This window comes from Pinus tabuliformis, chromosome 3_1 (genome assembly GCF_031772625.1).
Source record: "Pinus tabuliformis cultivar Carrire ecotype Pingquan chromosome 3_1, CPIR1, whole genome shotgun sequence".
Taxonomy (NCBI): domain Eukaryota; kingdom Viridiplantae; phylum Streptophyta; class Pinopsida; order Pinales; family Pinaceae; genus Pinus; species Pinus tabuliformis.
The window spans coordinates 254,496,104-254,510,506 of record NC_142301.1 but is presented as its reverse complement, the minus strand read 5'-3'; positions in this window follow the sequence as shown (position 1 = coordinate 254,510,506).

Sequence of the window (14,403 nt, the reverse complement as noted above, 5' to 3'; positions counted from 1 at the left end):
TGAATGGTAAGAGGTTTTGGAGGAATCGAAGTGATCACCCTCAGCGATCGATGCGTGGTAGCAGAGGTGAGAGAAAACCACCATGATCGCGCATTATCGATCGAGTAAGTCAACTGCGCTCGACGTGCGTATGACGTTGGATCTAGAGGAGCCTAGATCGGACGGCTGAGATTACGCCCAATGGAAAGAAGCGGAATCGACGGGAAATTAAGCTCTGTTCTAAAGGGATTTGGAATCTATTTGACCGCCATGGTGGAGAAAGAACGCATACACGACGTAATGGAAGAAATGAATCAACAAGCAGGTTGGCGTTGTTCCAATGGGGACACGTGGCTACTTCCCGAGCATTCATGCTAATGCCGAACAGGGAACTCCCAACACGCAAGCGGAAGGAGAATTGACGCAGGCGGGAGCGGAACCGAACAGGCATGAGGATCGAGTGGCTGAAGCCATGAGTAGAGACAGTCGAATAAAAGAGTAATAGAGAGGAATCCGAGAGACGGGGAAAAACGAGAGTGAACAGTGAACCCTGAGAGGAGGACTGAACACAGAGAGCAGTAAGCCAAGCAGAGGAGATAAAGGGCCGAGCTGACCATAGGCAGCATCGAGCACCAAAGAGATTTAAGATTCAAGCCTTCCCATAGAGGAATCTATCCAGATTGAGCATCACAGTTGGCTCTTTCCACTGTACACCAAGGGTCACAGAGCTGGTAGGAAGAACAAGAGTATGTGTACTCTGAGTGGCTTGGGGAATCCACGAACCACCCTGCCAAGCAAACTTGTTTCAGGAGAACTCGCATTGAGTCCTTGTATTTGTAATTCTCTGCTTAAAGACACAATAAAACAAGGCCACCACTGAAGCTGGACCGGAGATGTAGCCCTGGAGAATAGGGTGAAATCCTTATTAAAAATGTTTGTGTCTTTGTGTTGCTTACTGTATTTCTCTGCTGTCTTTCCATTTAAATGTCTATGTATTGGAAATCTGATCGATCCATTGCTTAAATAACACAAAGCACACACCATCACGAGTCTGTAGTACGTTTTTTTTTAATAAATCTTTAAATGATGGCACTCATAGTGTGATTATCAGATCAGATCCTCTTTCTCTTCTATGGCCACAACAATGGCATCAAACATTGCTGGCAAACTTCTCAAAACTTTCTCAACTATTCTCCTTCTACTATTGACAATGAAACTATCAGTTACTTCTTGGAGGCACATGAAATGGCTCTAGAACCCAAATGAAAAACATATCTCGACGTGCTCTTTCTGTCATCAACAATTCCTGCCTAGTCATTGTCAGTGTAACCAACTAGCCTAAAGTCACTTGTTGCAGTGTACAAAGCACCATACTGTTTTGTCCCATCGACATACCTTAGAATCATTTTCGCTGCTTGCAAATGTGTTTCGTTAGGTGTCTCCATGAACCTTGACACCAAACTCAATGCATACATTATATACAGCCTAGTGTCGGTCAAACACATAAAGTTGCTTATCATACATTTGTATAATGTTGGATTGACATTGTTGCTAAAATCTTATTTTCTCAACTTCAACCCCATGACAGTTGGAGTTGGTGCGGACTTGATGTTATACATCTTAAACCTCTCCAAAATGTATGCTACATACTTTCCTTTAGAGATAAAAATTCCATTTTCTGTTTGCTTTACGTCTATGCCCAAAAAATACCTTAACAACCCCAAGTTAGTCATTTCAAATTCACTCTTCACGACTTCTTTAAAATTAGCGACGAGGAAATCATCATTGCATGTAAAAATCAAATCATCTACATACAAGATGAAAATAAGAATCTTACCATCACTCTATTTGATGTAGAGATTAGGCTCACCGTCACATTTGTCCAGACCATTGTCCAACAAGTAAGCATCTATCTTGTTGTACCATGCACATGGTGCTTGCTTTAGCCCATAAAGGGCTTTCCTCAAATGATACACTTTTTCTTCTTGGGCTTCTACCTCATAACCAAGTGGTTGAGCAATATACACTTCATCTTTCAGCACTCCATTTAAGAATCCTAATTTTACATCCATTTGATAAACTTTCCATTTATGTTGCGCAACAATCACCACAACTATACGGACTGTCTCCATCCTCCTGACTGATGTCTCTGAATAATCTCTTCCATGCTGCTACTTGTATCCTTTGACAACTAGCCTTGCTTTGTGCCTTTCAATCTTATCGTCGACATTGCTCTTAGTCTTATACACCCACTTCACTCCAATGACTTCTTTTCCTTTCAGAAGGTTCATTAACTCCCATGTGTCATTCTTTTATATTTCTTCCTCCATTTCAACAACCCATTTTTATTCTTTGAATGCATCTTCAAAATGGATTGGGTCACCTACATGACAAAATAATGCAAATAAATAATTCTGACCGGTGTTGCTATCAACCTCATCTTGCTCATAAATTTCTTTTAAATTTCTAAATTTTGGTCTTCTTGTGCTTGCTGAAGATGAGCTTGCCATGTGAGTTGGTGTTGCACTTTGCAGCGTGCTTGGGAAAGCACTTGCGTGACACTATCCTATTATTTGTTGATGGTGTTCCTTGCTACCTGCTTTCTTGTGCTTTAATAGGAGTAGGAGCCATTGTTGAGGAATTGCTTGCCAATGTCAATTCCTCTTTGTCCACGCGTGGTATGCATTCTTTCACATTGATTGTCTTCTCTAAACTTCCATCCCATGCTTCTTATTCTATGAAATGCACATCTTTGCTGATTATGACCTTCTTGGTTGATAGATTGTAGATTTTGTATGCCTTGGATTCATCACTGTATCCAACAAATATGAATTTATCCCCCTTGCTATCCAACTTCTTCCTCAACTCATCTGCGGCATGTGCATACGCCACACATGCAAATAGTCTCATGTGAGTGACACTATGTTTTCTTCCACTCCATACCTCTTCAGGAACTATGTTCTGGATGCTTTTGGTTGGACACTTATTCAAGATATGATGCACAAGCAACAGCTTTACCTCAATAATCATTTGGAAAATCCTTTGCCTTCAACATACTTCTTTCCATTTCCATAATGGTCCTATTCTTCCTTTCTGCCAATTCCATGATTCCTATAAAATTGAACGAATTCATTCGAAATGCATTCACCACCTCTGTCAGTCCTGAGGACTTTGATGTAGTGTCAACTTTTCTTCTCAACAAGAGCCTTATATTGGCGGAAGCCGTCAAACACTTCACTTTTATGTTTTAGGAGATAGACCCATGTCTTCCTTGTGTAGTCATCTATGAGGGTCAATAAATAATGGTTGCCACCAATTGATGGTGTCTGCATTGGTCCACATAAATCTGAATGGAGAATCTCCAAAGGTGCCTTTTCCCTTACTCACTTTCCTGCTAGAAATGTATCTCTATGTTGTTTGCCCAAGATACATCCTTCACATAGGTTGTCCAATTTTTCTATAAGCTGAAACCCCTTCACCATGTCTTTTCTATGCAGAAAATTCAAACCTCCAAAGTTGATATGACCAAATCTAAAATGCCATAACCAATTTTCATTTTTGACCTCTTTTTGAAAGCTCACTAGTGTGGCATCTGCATCTTTTCTTCCATCCTCTTATGAGTTCATTAAGAGTTGTGTTTGTGGACCTTCTTTCTCCAATTGTGATATTGTATTTAAGGGAAACATTCTATTGTTTGTCACCTAAACCTTTTCAATCAGTTGTCTACTTGGAGGCCTATCCAAAATTGTGCAGTCATCATTTTTGAAAAATACATTGTAGCCCTTTTGCATGAGTTGTCCAATGCCTATGACATTACGTTTCGAACCGGGGACAAAGTAAACATCTGAGATTTACTTCTTCTCCCCCTTCTTTGTTACGATATTAACTCTTCCTTTGCCAATGACATAGACTTTGCTATCAGTGCCCAGTGTCACTTCATATTTCACACTTTCATCTAGATTGGAAAACATTTCTATGTTTCCTGACATGTTGTTGGTACACCCTGTATCTAGATACCATATATCACTTTGTTTTTCTTGTGCTACATCACAAACTAAGAACATGCTATCATGGCTCTAATTTTATTTTGTGAAATTTACACTTGGTTTGTTACTAATGTCATATTGCTTCTTTCTACATCCATTGCATAATGACCATGCTTCTTACAGTAATGACATTGGACTTGAGATTTATCATACCTCTGAGCCTGTGCTGGATTTTGGCTTGGGATTTGACTTGGATTTTGATTGTTGCCTCTTCCACTTGAGCTTGAAAGGCTGCTTCTTCCACCTTTGTGTGGGTTTCTTCCTCTTCCTCTAGCATATGATCTTCCTCTACCTCGAACTTGATGAAATGAAACTTGTGTCTTGAAGGCATGCTCCAGTGAGGATCTTGTTGCTCTATTCAATCTATGTTCATGAGAAACCAATGATGCATGAAGCTCATCCACTGAGAACTGTGAGAGATCCTTTTTCTCTTCTATGGCCACAACAATGGCATCAAACATTACTGGCAAACTTCTCAAAACTTTCTCAACGTGGCCAGCCTCCTCCTCAACCTCGCTCTCCTCCTCTCACTAGGGCAAGGGCGATTACCGAGGCAGTGGTTTCTTTGAGTATGATTTCCTCTTCTCCTAACCCCTCTCATTTGTTTACATGTGATGGTTTAAATGCACTTTCCTCTGATAGTAAAGATAATGGAATTGGTGTTACACCCCTCCCCATCCCCCTGGCATCTCCCTTTTGTATAAATTCTCACTGTAGATCACCAAATAATGAAAAATACTTGATCTACTTCTACAAACAAACTTGTGGAAGCTTAATCGATTTTGAGCAAGATCAAATAGAACACATATAACAGATAATGAGAAATTAATCACACAAGAACACAGAAGAATATACTAGGGAATTCCTCAGCTAAAAACCTCGCTATCTATATTATCATACAAGTGGAAATATCTCAGTATTACACTAAGCTTTAGATCAAGCTATCTAGCTCTTAGTACAATGCCTCAATGCTGCACATAAACTAAATAGACACAACATATGCCTTCCCTCAGTCCAACAAGCCTCCTATTTCCGTGCTCATTTTCTCCTGGGTCCTCTAGCTGCCACCTGTGTGAATTCACCTCTCACACAACTCACCAAACTTAGAAATAACTGTGCAATCCTCAAGGAATGAATTCCTTCTGCATGCAAGAGACATCCTCATGGGAATATTCTTGGAACTGATAGTACATTGTCCCATCCTCTGATCTGAACTGGGTCTCTGACTGAACTGACATGCATGAGTTATTTATGAGAGAATATTTAGTTATCGTAAGTACACTAGTTACATGCATGCATGCATTAACTAACTGAACTCACAATCAGTTCCACAAACTGTTGGAAATAATCTAACTGGACTTAACTCAGTTAACTGAGCTAACTAATTACAAATCAAAGTACAACTCATCCTGATCTCTTTAATTAAGGGATAACTTCCTTAATCAAGGGGATAACTGCTGCATGTCTTCACATAGACTTCATGTTTGATTTTCTCCAACTAATTAACTCAAGATGAATCAATTAATTATTTTACAAACAACTGCTAAGATCAAATTCAAATTTTAATTCTCAATTTTAGTTCAGGGACTAACTAAAATTGGAATGTATCCCAAAATGTTAATATCACTTCTATATTTAGAATTTCTTGTTGCTATTTTCAACACTCCCTCTCAACAACAAAGGGATTATCTGTCACCCTAATCCCGTCTCTATGGAACTTGAATTTTTATTTTGACAATGCCTTAGTCAAAATATCTTAATCCTGCTCCCCAGTTGAAACATACAACAACAACATGATCCTCTTCACAACACAGTCTCGAAGATGAGGATACCAGATATTGATGTGCTTGGACCTGTCATGAAATACTAGATTCTCAGAGAGTTTGATACAACTTTGGTTTCCGCAATAGATCACAGTTGGATCCATTCTCTGATCAAACAATCCAAATAGAATTTTCTGCATGCAAATGGCCTCACATGTTGCCTGAATAGCAGCCATGTATCCAGCCTTTGCTAAGCTAAGTGCAACTGACCTTTGTTTACTGTTGTACCAAGAAACTACAGTTGAAACAAGGTTGAAAATTCCTCCTGAAGTGCTCTTTCGATTTGATGGACTCCCTGCCCAGTCTACATCTGTGAAGCCCTGAAGCTTCACTCCCTCTGTCTGTCTGTACCATAATCCATACTGAGATGTGCCTCTAAGCTATCTCAGCACATGCTTCGCTACCTTCCAAAACAACTTGGTAGGCTGAACCATACTTGACTCAGCTGCTTCACGCAAAGCACAAATATGGTCATGTGTTCACTAAATACATTAATGAACCCACAAGCTACCGATAAATAGTAGCAGCTACTACCTCACCCAAAGTAGCATCCTCCTTCCTCCAGTTACCTTCTAGAGGAGACTGCATGGGCTTGCATTTCTCCATGTGGAATCTCCTGAGTATCTCATTGGCATACTTTCCTTGAGACACAAATACTTCCCCATACTTCTGCAACACTTCCATGCCTAGAAAGTAGTGCATGAGACCCATGTATTTCATCTCGAACTCTCTTGCAAGGTCCTCCTTCCAAGACTTGATCAACTAGTCATCACCTTTCAATATCTAATCATCAACATAAAGAACAATGATCAATAGCTTACCTTCTACCATGATATGGTAAAGGTTCCCATCTGCTTCACTCTTTGTGAAGCCCAACCTGGTGAAATAGCTATCGATCCTGGTGCACCAAACACGAGGTTCTTGCTTCAGCCCGTACAAAACTCTCTTGAGTCAGCACACATGCGACTCACTATCAAATGTCTCAAATCCTTTTGGCTGCTCTATGTACACCTCTTCGTCAATCTTGCCATTGAGGAACATAGTATTCACATCCATATGATGGATGTTCCAACCCATCTAAGTTGATAGTGCCAACATCGACCTGATAGATGAGTACCTTGCTACAAGATTAAAGTCTCATCATAGTCGATCCCCTCGACCTGTGAGAAACCACAAGCCACAAACCTTGCCTTATGTTTCTCCACACTCCCATCAGCTACTTGCTTTACCTTGTAAATCCATTGGGAACTCACTACTGACTTGTTCTATGATCTTGGAACAACATCCCAAACATTGTTCCAAGCTATGGAGTCATACTCCTCTACCATAGCATCAACCAAGACTAGTTGTTGGACTGCTTCCTTGAAGGAAGATGGTTCGATCTCTATACATTCCCCAACCAGGGCCATGTAACGAGTGTACCGCTCGGGTGACCTCCTCTGTCTGTGCTGAGAAGATGGTTGTCCCACATTCTCTCTCACATCCATCATCAATTTGTCAGCTTCCCTTGAGCGTTTCCGCCATCTCTGGAAAACTCTGCATGAGTGGATGTCTCCACTCCTAGATCCTCTGCATGTGGATACTCTGCATGAGCCTGAGGCTCCTCCTCCTTAGGAACCAAAAGTTCCTCCTCTGCATGCAACTTGATCTCCCTCTCAACGGAAACTCACACGACCTTCTTCTCATCGAACTTCATATCTCTGCATACCACTATCCTCTTACTGGTAGGCAAGAACACTCGATAGTTGTGGGGTGTATTAGTGTACCCCACAAGTATCCCCAACTCAGCTGTTGAATCTAGCTTCTTCCGAGCTTCTTTGGTCACATGGCAATAAATAGATGATCCAAAGACCTTGAAGTGACTCACATCTGGTCCCTTCTCAGAGAAGCCCTCCACTAGTGTCTTCATCCCCAGTATACGATGCGTGCTTCTATTCTGCAATTATACTGCTGCATTGCATGCCTCAACCCACAAATGAAGTGGTAGGCTTTGGTCATGCAGCATCACCCGAGCTGCTCCCACAATCTATCTATTCTTCCTTTCGTCCACCCTATTCTATTGTGGGTTATGGGGTGCCGTCAACTCCCATTTAATTCCTTCTGCTGCACAGAAGTCCTTAAACTATTGGGAGACATACTCTCCACCATTGTGGCTTCAGAAGGCCATTATTTTCTTTCCAGATTATTTCTCAACCAAGGCTTTGAACTGACAAAACCTTGAGAAGGTTTTATCCTTCTTCTACATGAAGTAGATCCAACATCTACTAGAAAAAGCATCAATAAAAATAACTTAGTACCTTTTTTTAGCAGTGGAGGCTGTCAAGAATGGTCCACGCACATCTGTATGAACTCACTCTAGGATTGCTCCAGCTCGACTATCTCAATCTTGAAAGGAAGATTTTGCATGCTTACCCAAGGTACAACCTTTGCATGTATCCACTTGCTCTAGTTTACCCTTGGGAAGTCCGATAGGAATCTGTTGCATGATCTTCAAGGTCCCATGGTGCAAGTGGCCCAATCTTCTATGCCATAGCTCGCCAATATCTTGGCTTTGCACCAACTCTGCTTTGGAACTCAATGCAGAACAATCATCTACCTCCATCTTGTAGAGATTCTTTACTTGAATCCCAATCCTCTTGCTCTGTCCAGTGCCAATACATCTCAGGAATGCCTTTCCTTTGCTAAAGACTACATCATATCCTTTGTCTTCCAACATAGCGAGGGACACAAGGTTCTTCTCTAGACCAGGCACATACTTTACATCAATCAGGGTGAGAGGAGCTCCATGCTCCCTCTAAAACAACCGTGCCTTCACCTAAAACATTGTACTTTCCATCATCGCCCATTTCTAAGTGAATCTGGAGGTCCTTCTCCTCCAAGGTACTAAATAGACTCTTGTCGCCGGTCTTGTGGAATGAGGATCCATTGTCTAGGTACCAAACACAACCCACCATCGATGAAACCATGCATGCAATGAGGGTGAAACCCAATTCAGAATGTGAGGCCAGTGCCTCACCATCTGATCCTTTCGAGGATCCCTTCTTGGATTTCTTCTGTGGACAATTCTTAGCATAATGACCCACCTCATGACAATGAAAGCATCACACTTTCGATTTGTCATTCTTCTTCCCACCATGGGAAGAACTCGATTTGGAATGGGAAGCATTCCCTTTCCCTTTCCTTGCCTTACTCGCTAAGGCTAGATTTTCTTCATCATCTTGCTTTAATGAAGATCCATCTCTGGTGCTTCTCCTTATCTCCTCCTACATCATATCCGACAAAAGTCGTTCCCAATATGGTAGTTTCTCTCCTCCATTTACTGAGTCTTGGTAGCTATTCCAGCTCTTAGGAAGGCCAAGGAGAGCAAGACTCGCAATGTCATCATCATCTGTCATGTTCCTACACTTCCAAGCTCATCCCTGCTAGTGGTGATCTTGTTCAGATATCTAGAGACCGCATCGCCTTTTCACACTTGATTTTCCAAAGCTTGTCTTTCAGTGCTAGCTTCCTCTGATCGTTGTTGTTCTGATATAGATCCTTCAATGTTTTCCACATTGAAAATGGTGTCTCCTTCCCATGGAGACTCGATACAATGTTGTCTAGATCTCCCTCTAGAAGAATCCTCCTCGCTCTAGCCACACATTTCTTCCATTCTGCCAATTCTTGGGCATTAGCAGCTGCTGTCTTGGGGACTTCTTGATCAATGAAGTCCTTCAAACCAGAATATGAATAATGATAGTATTAATAATAATAATAGTGGAGTACATAATAATAATAATAATAATAATAATAATAAGAACAACAACAACAACAACATTGATAATAATAATAATAATAAATAGAACAACAACAACAACAATATTAATAATAATAATAATATAATAACAATAAAGATAACGATATTAATAATAATAATAATAATAACCTTGATCATGGGAGTAATTCTCACCGTCTGCCTCCTAGCAATAAAGTGGTCAATCTCTCCAGCTTTTCCTTTCCCCCGTCTGTTTTCAGTCTCTTAAGTAAGGGTCTTAATTTTGCCTTAGCTCCTAAGAAAATTCCGGTTGAAGACATCATCTGCAACGTGGAATTTGGTATTAAGAGCCTTCCTGATAAAACTAAGGACACGATTAGGCAAGATTGTGTCGTGGCCCTTAGGAAGGCAAAACCGCCCCGAAGTAATATCAGCAAAGCTGAGTTTGAGGCTCTTAAAACCTTAAACCAGAATCGTGATATTGTTGTCCTAAAAGCCGATAAAGGAGGGGCAGCAGTCATCCTTAACAGAGATGATTACCGCACCAAGATGTTGGATCATCTTTGCAATAGTTGAAGCTACAAAAATCTTTCCAAGAATCCTTTAAAGAAGGTTTCGAGGGTAGTTGCGCTTGCTATCAAGTCTTGTAATTCCACTAATTCTTTATCCCAGAAACTCATAGAAAGCAACCCCATTACCCCTAGAATCTACGGCCTTCCAAAGATCCACAAAGAGGGGGTTCCCTTAAGACCTATTGTCAATACCATCGGCGGTCCTACTTACCTTCTTGTAAAATTCCTTGCCTTGAAGCTTATACCCTTGGTTGCCCGCACGGAGTCCTTCGTCAAAGACTCTGCGTCATTTGTTGATGATCTTAAGAGGATAAAGCTTGACCCCGAGGACATTCCGGTGAGTTTCGATGTGGTCTCCCTTTGTACTTGTATTCCCATCAATAAGGCCATGGAGGTTATCAACAGGCTCACTGATCCAGATACCGCTTGGTTAGTTGATTTGTGCCTTACTTCCACCTTTTTCAGCTTCAAAGGAGAGTTCTATGAGAAAACCTATGGGGTGCCCATGGGATCCCCCCTGTCCTCGGTTGTCGCTAATCTTTTTATGGAGGATTTTGAGTCCAGAGCTTTGGCCTCAACCCGTCTCTTACCAAAGCTCTGGAAGAGATTTGTGGATGACACTGGTGTCGTTTGGTCTCATGGTCATGATGAGTTGGATCCCTTCTATCGTCATCTCAATGAAAAATCCTCTACCATTAAGTTCACTATGGAAAAGGAAGTCAATGGTTGTCTTCCCTTCCTTGATGTTCTCATCTCTAAGCATAATTATGGTTCCTTCTCCCATCAGGTATTTCAAAAAAAAACTCATACCGATCAATGTCTCCTCGCCAGCTCCCATCATTTCCTTGCTCAGAAGTTAGGCGTTCTCAACACACTTGCTACTCATGCATTAAGAATCTCTGATGAGAAATACTTGGCAAAGGAGAAGGCTCATCTCCTAGATGTCTTTGTTAAAAATGGTTACAGTAGACACCTAGGTCAGAAAGCCTTCCTCAAGGTCGGGAAGGAGCCTTCAACCCATAAAGATCTTAAAGACTAGATCCTGGGGGTTCACCTCCCCTACATCCAAGGAACCACTGATAGGATTTCCAGGATTCTTAAGAAGCACAATATTCCCTCGACCTTTAGACCTCTTAACACCATCCATATCTCCCTACATTCTGCTAAAGATCCTGTCGACCCTAAAGACATGAAAGGTGTCTATGTCATTCCCTATTCTTGTGGGGCCCCATACATTGGTGAGACTGGTCATTCTATTAATCAGAGGATTACTGAGCACTCAGTAGACTTAAAGCATGGAAGGGCCAAGTCCTCAACCCTTGTAGAGCATGCCAAGAAAGCTAAACATCATGTTTGTATCGAAGAAGCTCAACTTATCGCGAGAGTTGCGCAGTTTCACCATCGTAAGTTTAGGGAAGCCCTTGAGATCGAGAAAAGACATATTAATCTCAATAGGGATGATGGCCGAAAGATTAGTAGTTGTTGGATCCCAGCCCTTTTGTCTTAGCCTCTTCTTCATTTTTTCCTTGCCTTGCCCCTCTTTGTTTGTTTAGCTTTCCACTGTTTTCATATGGTAACAATAGTTTAGTAATAATAATATCATTCTTTTAATAACATTAGTCACTTTATTAATTAGTAATAATTAATTATTTACCCTAGACTAGTATTATCAGTTTTATTAAGTTAGTAATAATAATATTACTATTATTTAGTAATAGTGGAATTTTTACTAGAGAATGTTATTAAGATTAATAATGTTAATAATATCTATTTGAGGGTAGTAATGATATCATTTTAGTCTCTTTAAATATAACTATTATCATCAAACAACAATAAAAATAGTAACAATAGTAATATTATTCCTTTAATAAAATTACTCACATTATTAATTAGTAAATTTACCCTAGGCTAGTATTATTAATAATATTAATTTGAAGTTAATATAATAATATTACTAAAAAAAATAAAAAAAATTGCCCTAGACTATTATTAAGATTAATAATAGTAATAATATTTATTTGAGAAGTTAATAATTGGAATAATAATATAAAATTAAACTATGGTCTCTTTAAATATGATTTACCCTATGATTAAGGATTTTAATTATTGGTATATTATTATTCATTAAGATTAGAAAGTAATATACGAATTATAATATTATTTGAATAATTTATTTAACAAACATTGACCCTTCCCACTGGGCCCGGGTCAAATCTAGTCGTTAAGAGTCTTTTAACCGCTGCCCGGTCAAATATAGCTGTTGGAAGGACCTGCATTCCCTATGTAACTGATCGCTCAGATTTGTTCCTCAACTTGTCCTAACAATGAACCACACTAGTTGGTTCAAAACACGTCGACAAGTGATTCTCTATGTGATTTTGGCGAAATTATTCTCGCAATCATGTTATGGATCACAAAAGTCTAAACTCTTTAAACATTTTATTTTTTTATCGTGAATGTTAATAAGACTCTGGGAAAAAATAAGAGATCTGAAATCTATGACAAGTAGGGAGTTCATTTGAAATACGAAAGTAGTTATGTGATTTCTATCATAAAGGTGGAGCACTATTTTTCCATAACATATGGTACAAATCATTGCTTTCCTGTACCTGATCTTGTTACATTTCAATTTTATCATTCCTACAGTCGACACTTTCATAAGGAATTTAGCATGATTTTAGTTGGCACTATAATAGTGATGTTGTAGACATAATGAATGCTTAAAAAATAATGACATGCCAAGTATCTTAATATTTCCTTGCTGGAGATTCTTTTTGACACTCTTATCAGGAAGCATAGTATGATCATTAATCTTTAAACATTCCCCTCCCTTCTCTGAGGGTTTTATAGTCTTATGGTTTGGCTTGCATGAGGACATGCAAGAAGGTCAGCGTGGGGCAGTGTTGAACCTCCATTTTGTCAAAAATTTTGTGCCTTTCACTGAATAACTCTAGGCCTGTACTTTTGTTTATAGTCATTATTATTGTTTTTATGCATTATTGGGCTATTATCTAGAGGCATTTAGAGGTAACATTGATTGATTTATACATTTTTCTTGTTTGGTTATTTCAAAAGAATTTAATGTGAAAGTAGCATTAGTAATAGGTTCTCTTACTGGCAGGTGATCAATTCCTATTTTTGCAGTTCCTGTACCAGCAGTGCAAAACAATGTTCTGAACTCCACAATTTTCATACTTTGGGTTGTCTTAATGGAAAACAAGCATATGGGTTTTGAGGAGAAGGTGCTCGACATGTTGATGTGTTCACTTGATTGCACCCAGGTCTTCTAGATAATGCGTAGGGCTAGGGTCCAAGAATACGGTAAACTATTTCGAAAAGATAAAGGTTGTTAGCAACGTATTCTTCCTACAACTGTTCTGGTGAATACTTCATGACTTGGCATAGGTTGTTGCAAACCACAAATCAATACAAATCTCTTTATTTTGGATCATAATTGTTGCATAATTCTAAATCTGTATGGGCTAATAGCTTTCAATCCGAATAGATCGGACACATTATTGTTTGGTAAATTGTATATCAATTCAAATTCACTCAACAATTGAGTCTCCTTATTTTTGGTTCAAGATTAGTTTGTGATTCTAAAAATTGTCTGTGCTATGTAACTATGGATCTGAATCATTGGGAGGAAAGGTTGTTATAAATGTGAAGACTATATACTGTAGGGGGATCCAAAATTGTATTTTGTATCTTGTATTTATTTGCAGAACAGGGAAATTAATTTCCCTATGCAAGAAGGGAGGAGCTTGTGTGCCCAGTGGAATGATCCATAGAGGGGGCCACTAGAGCCTAGCTTTATGTTATTCAACAATTATGTAATAGGATTCAACAATAATATAAACTGGCATTTGATTACGTGTTTGTGTCTCTTCTGATTGTTCTGAGTTTGTGATTTAATTTCTATAAGGGAAATGAGCTGGGCGATTGGGTCCACTAGCCAGTCTGTTGCCCCAAACTTCTTAGGATTTCTTTTGGTGCATTTTATTTTCTACATTGTGTGTGAGTGTGATTTCATATATATTTGTAATTTCATTTCATAGTTCTGCTTCATGCTTTGATCATCCGGTTTTTTATTTCATCCATAATTTCTTTTTCATTGCTCTGTTCATTTGAGTGCAACGATATCATCATTTCTTGGGATGTATTTTCATGAAGGTTGAGATGAGGTAGATAGACGATAACTAGTGAATTCTTTACTGCATCTCTTACTT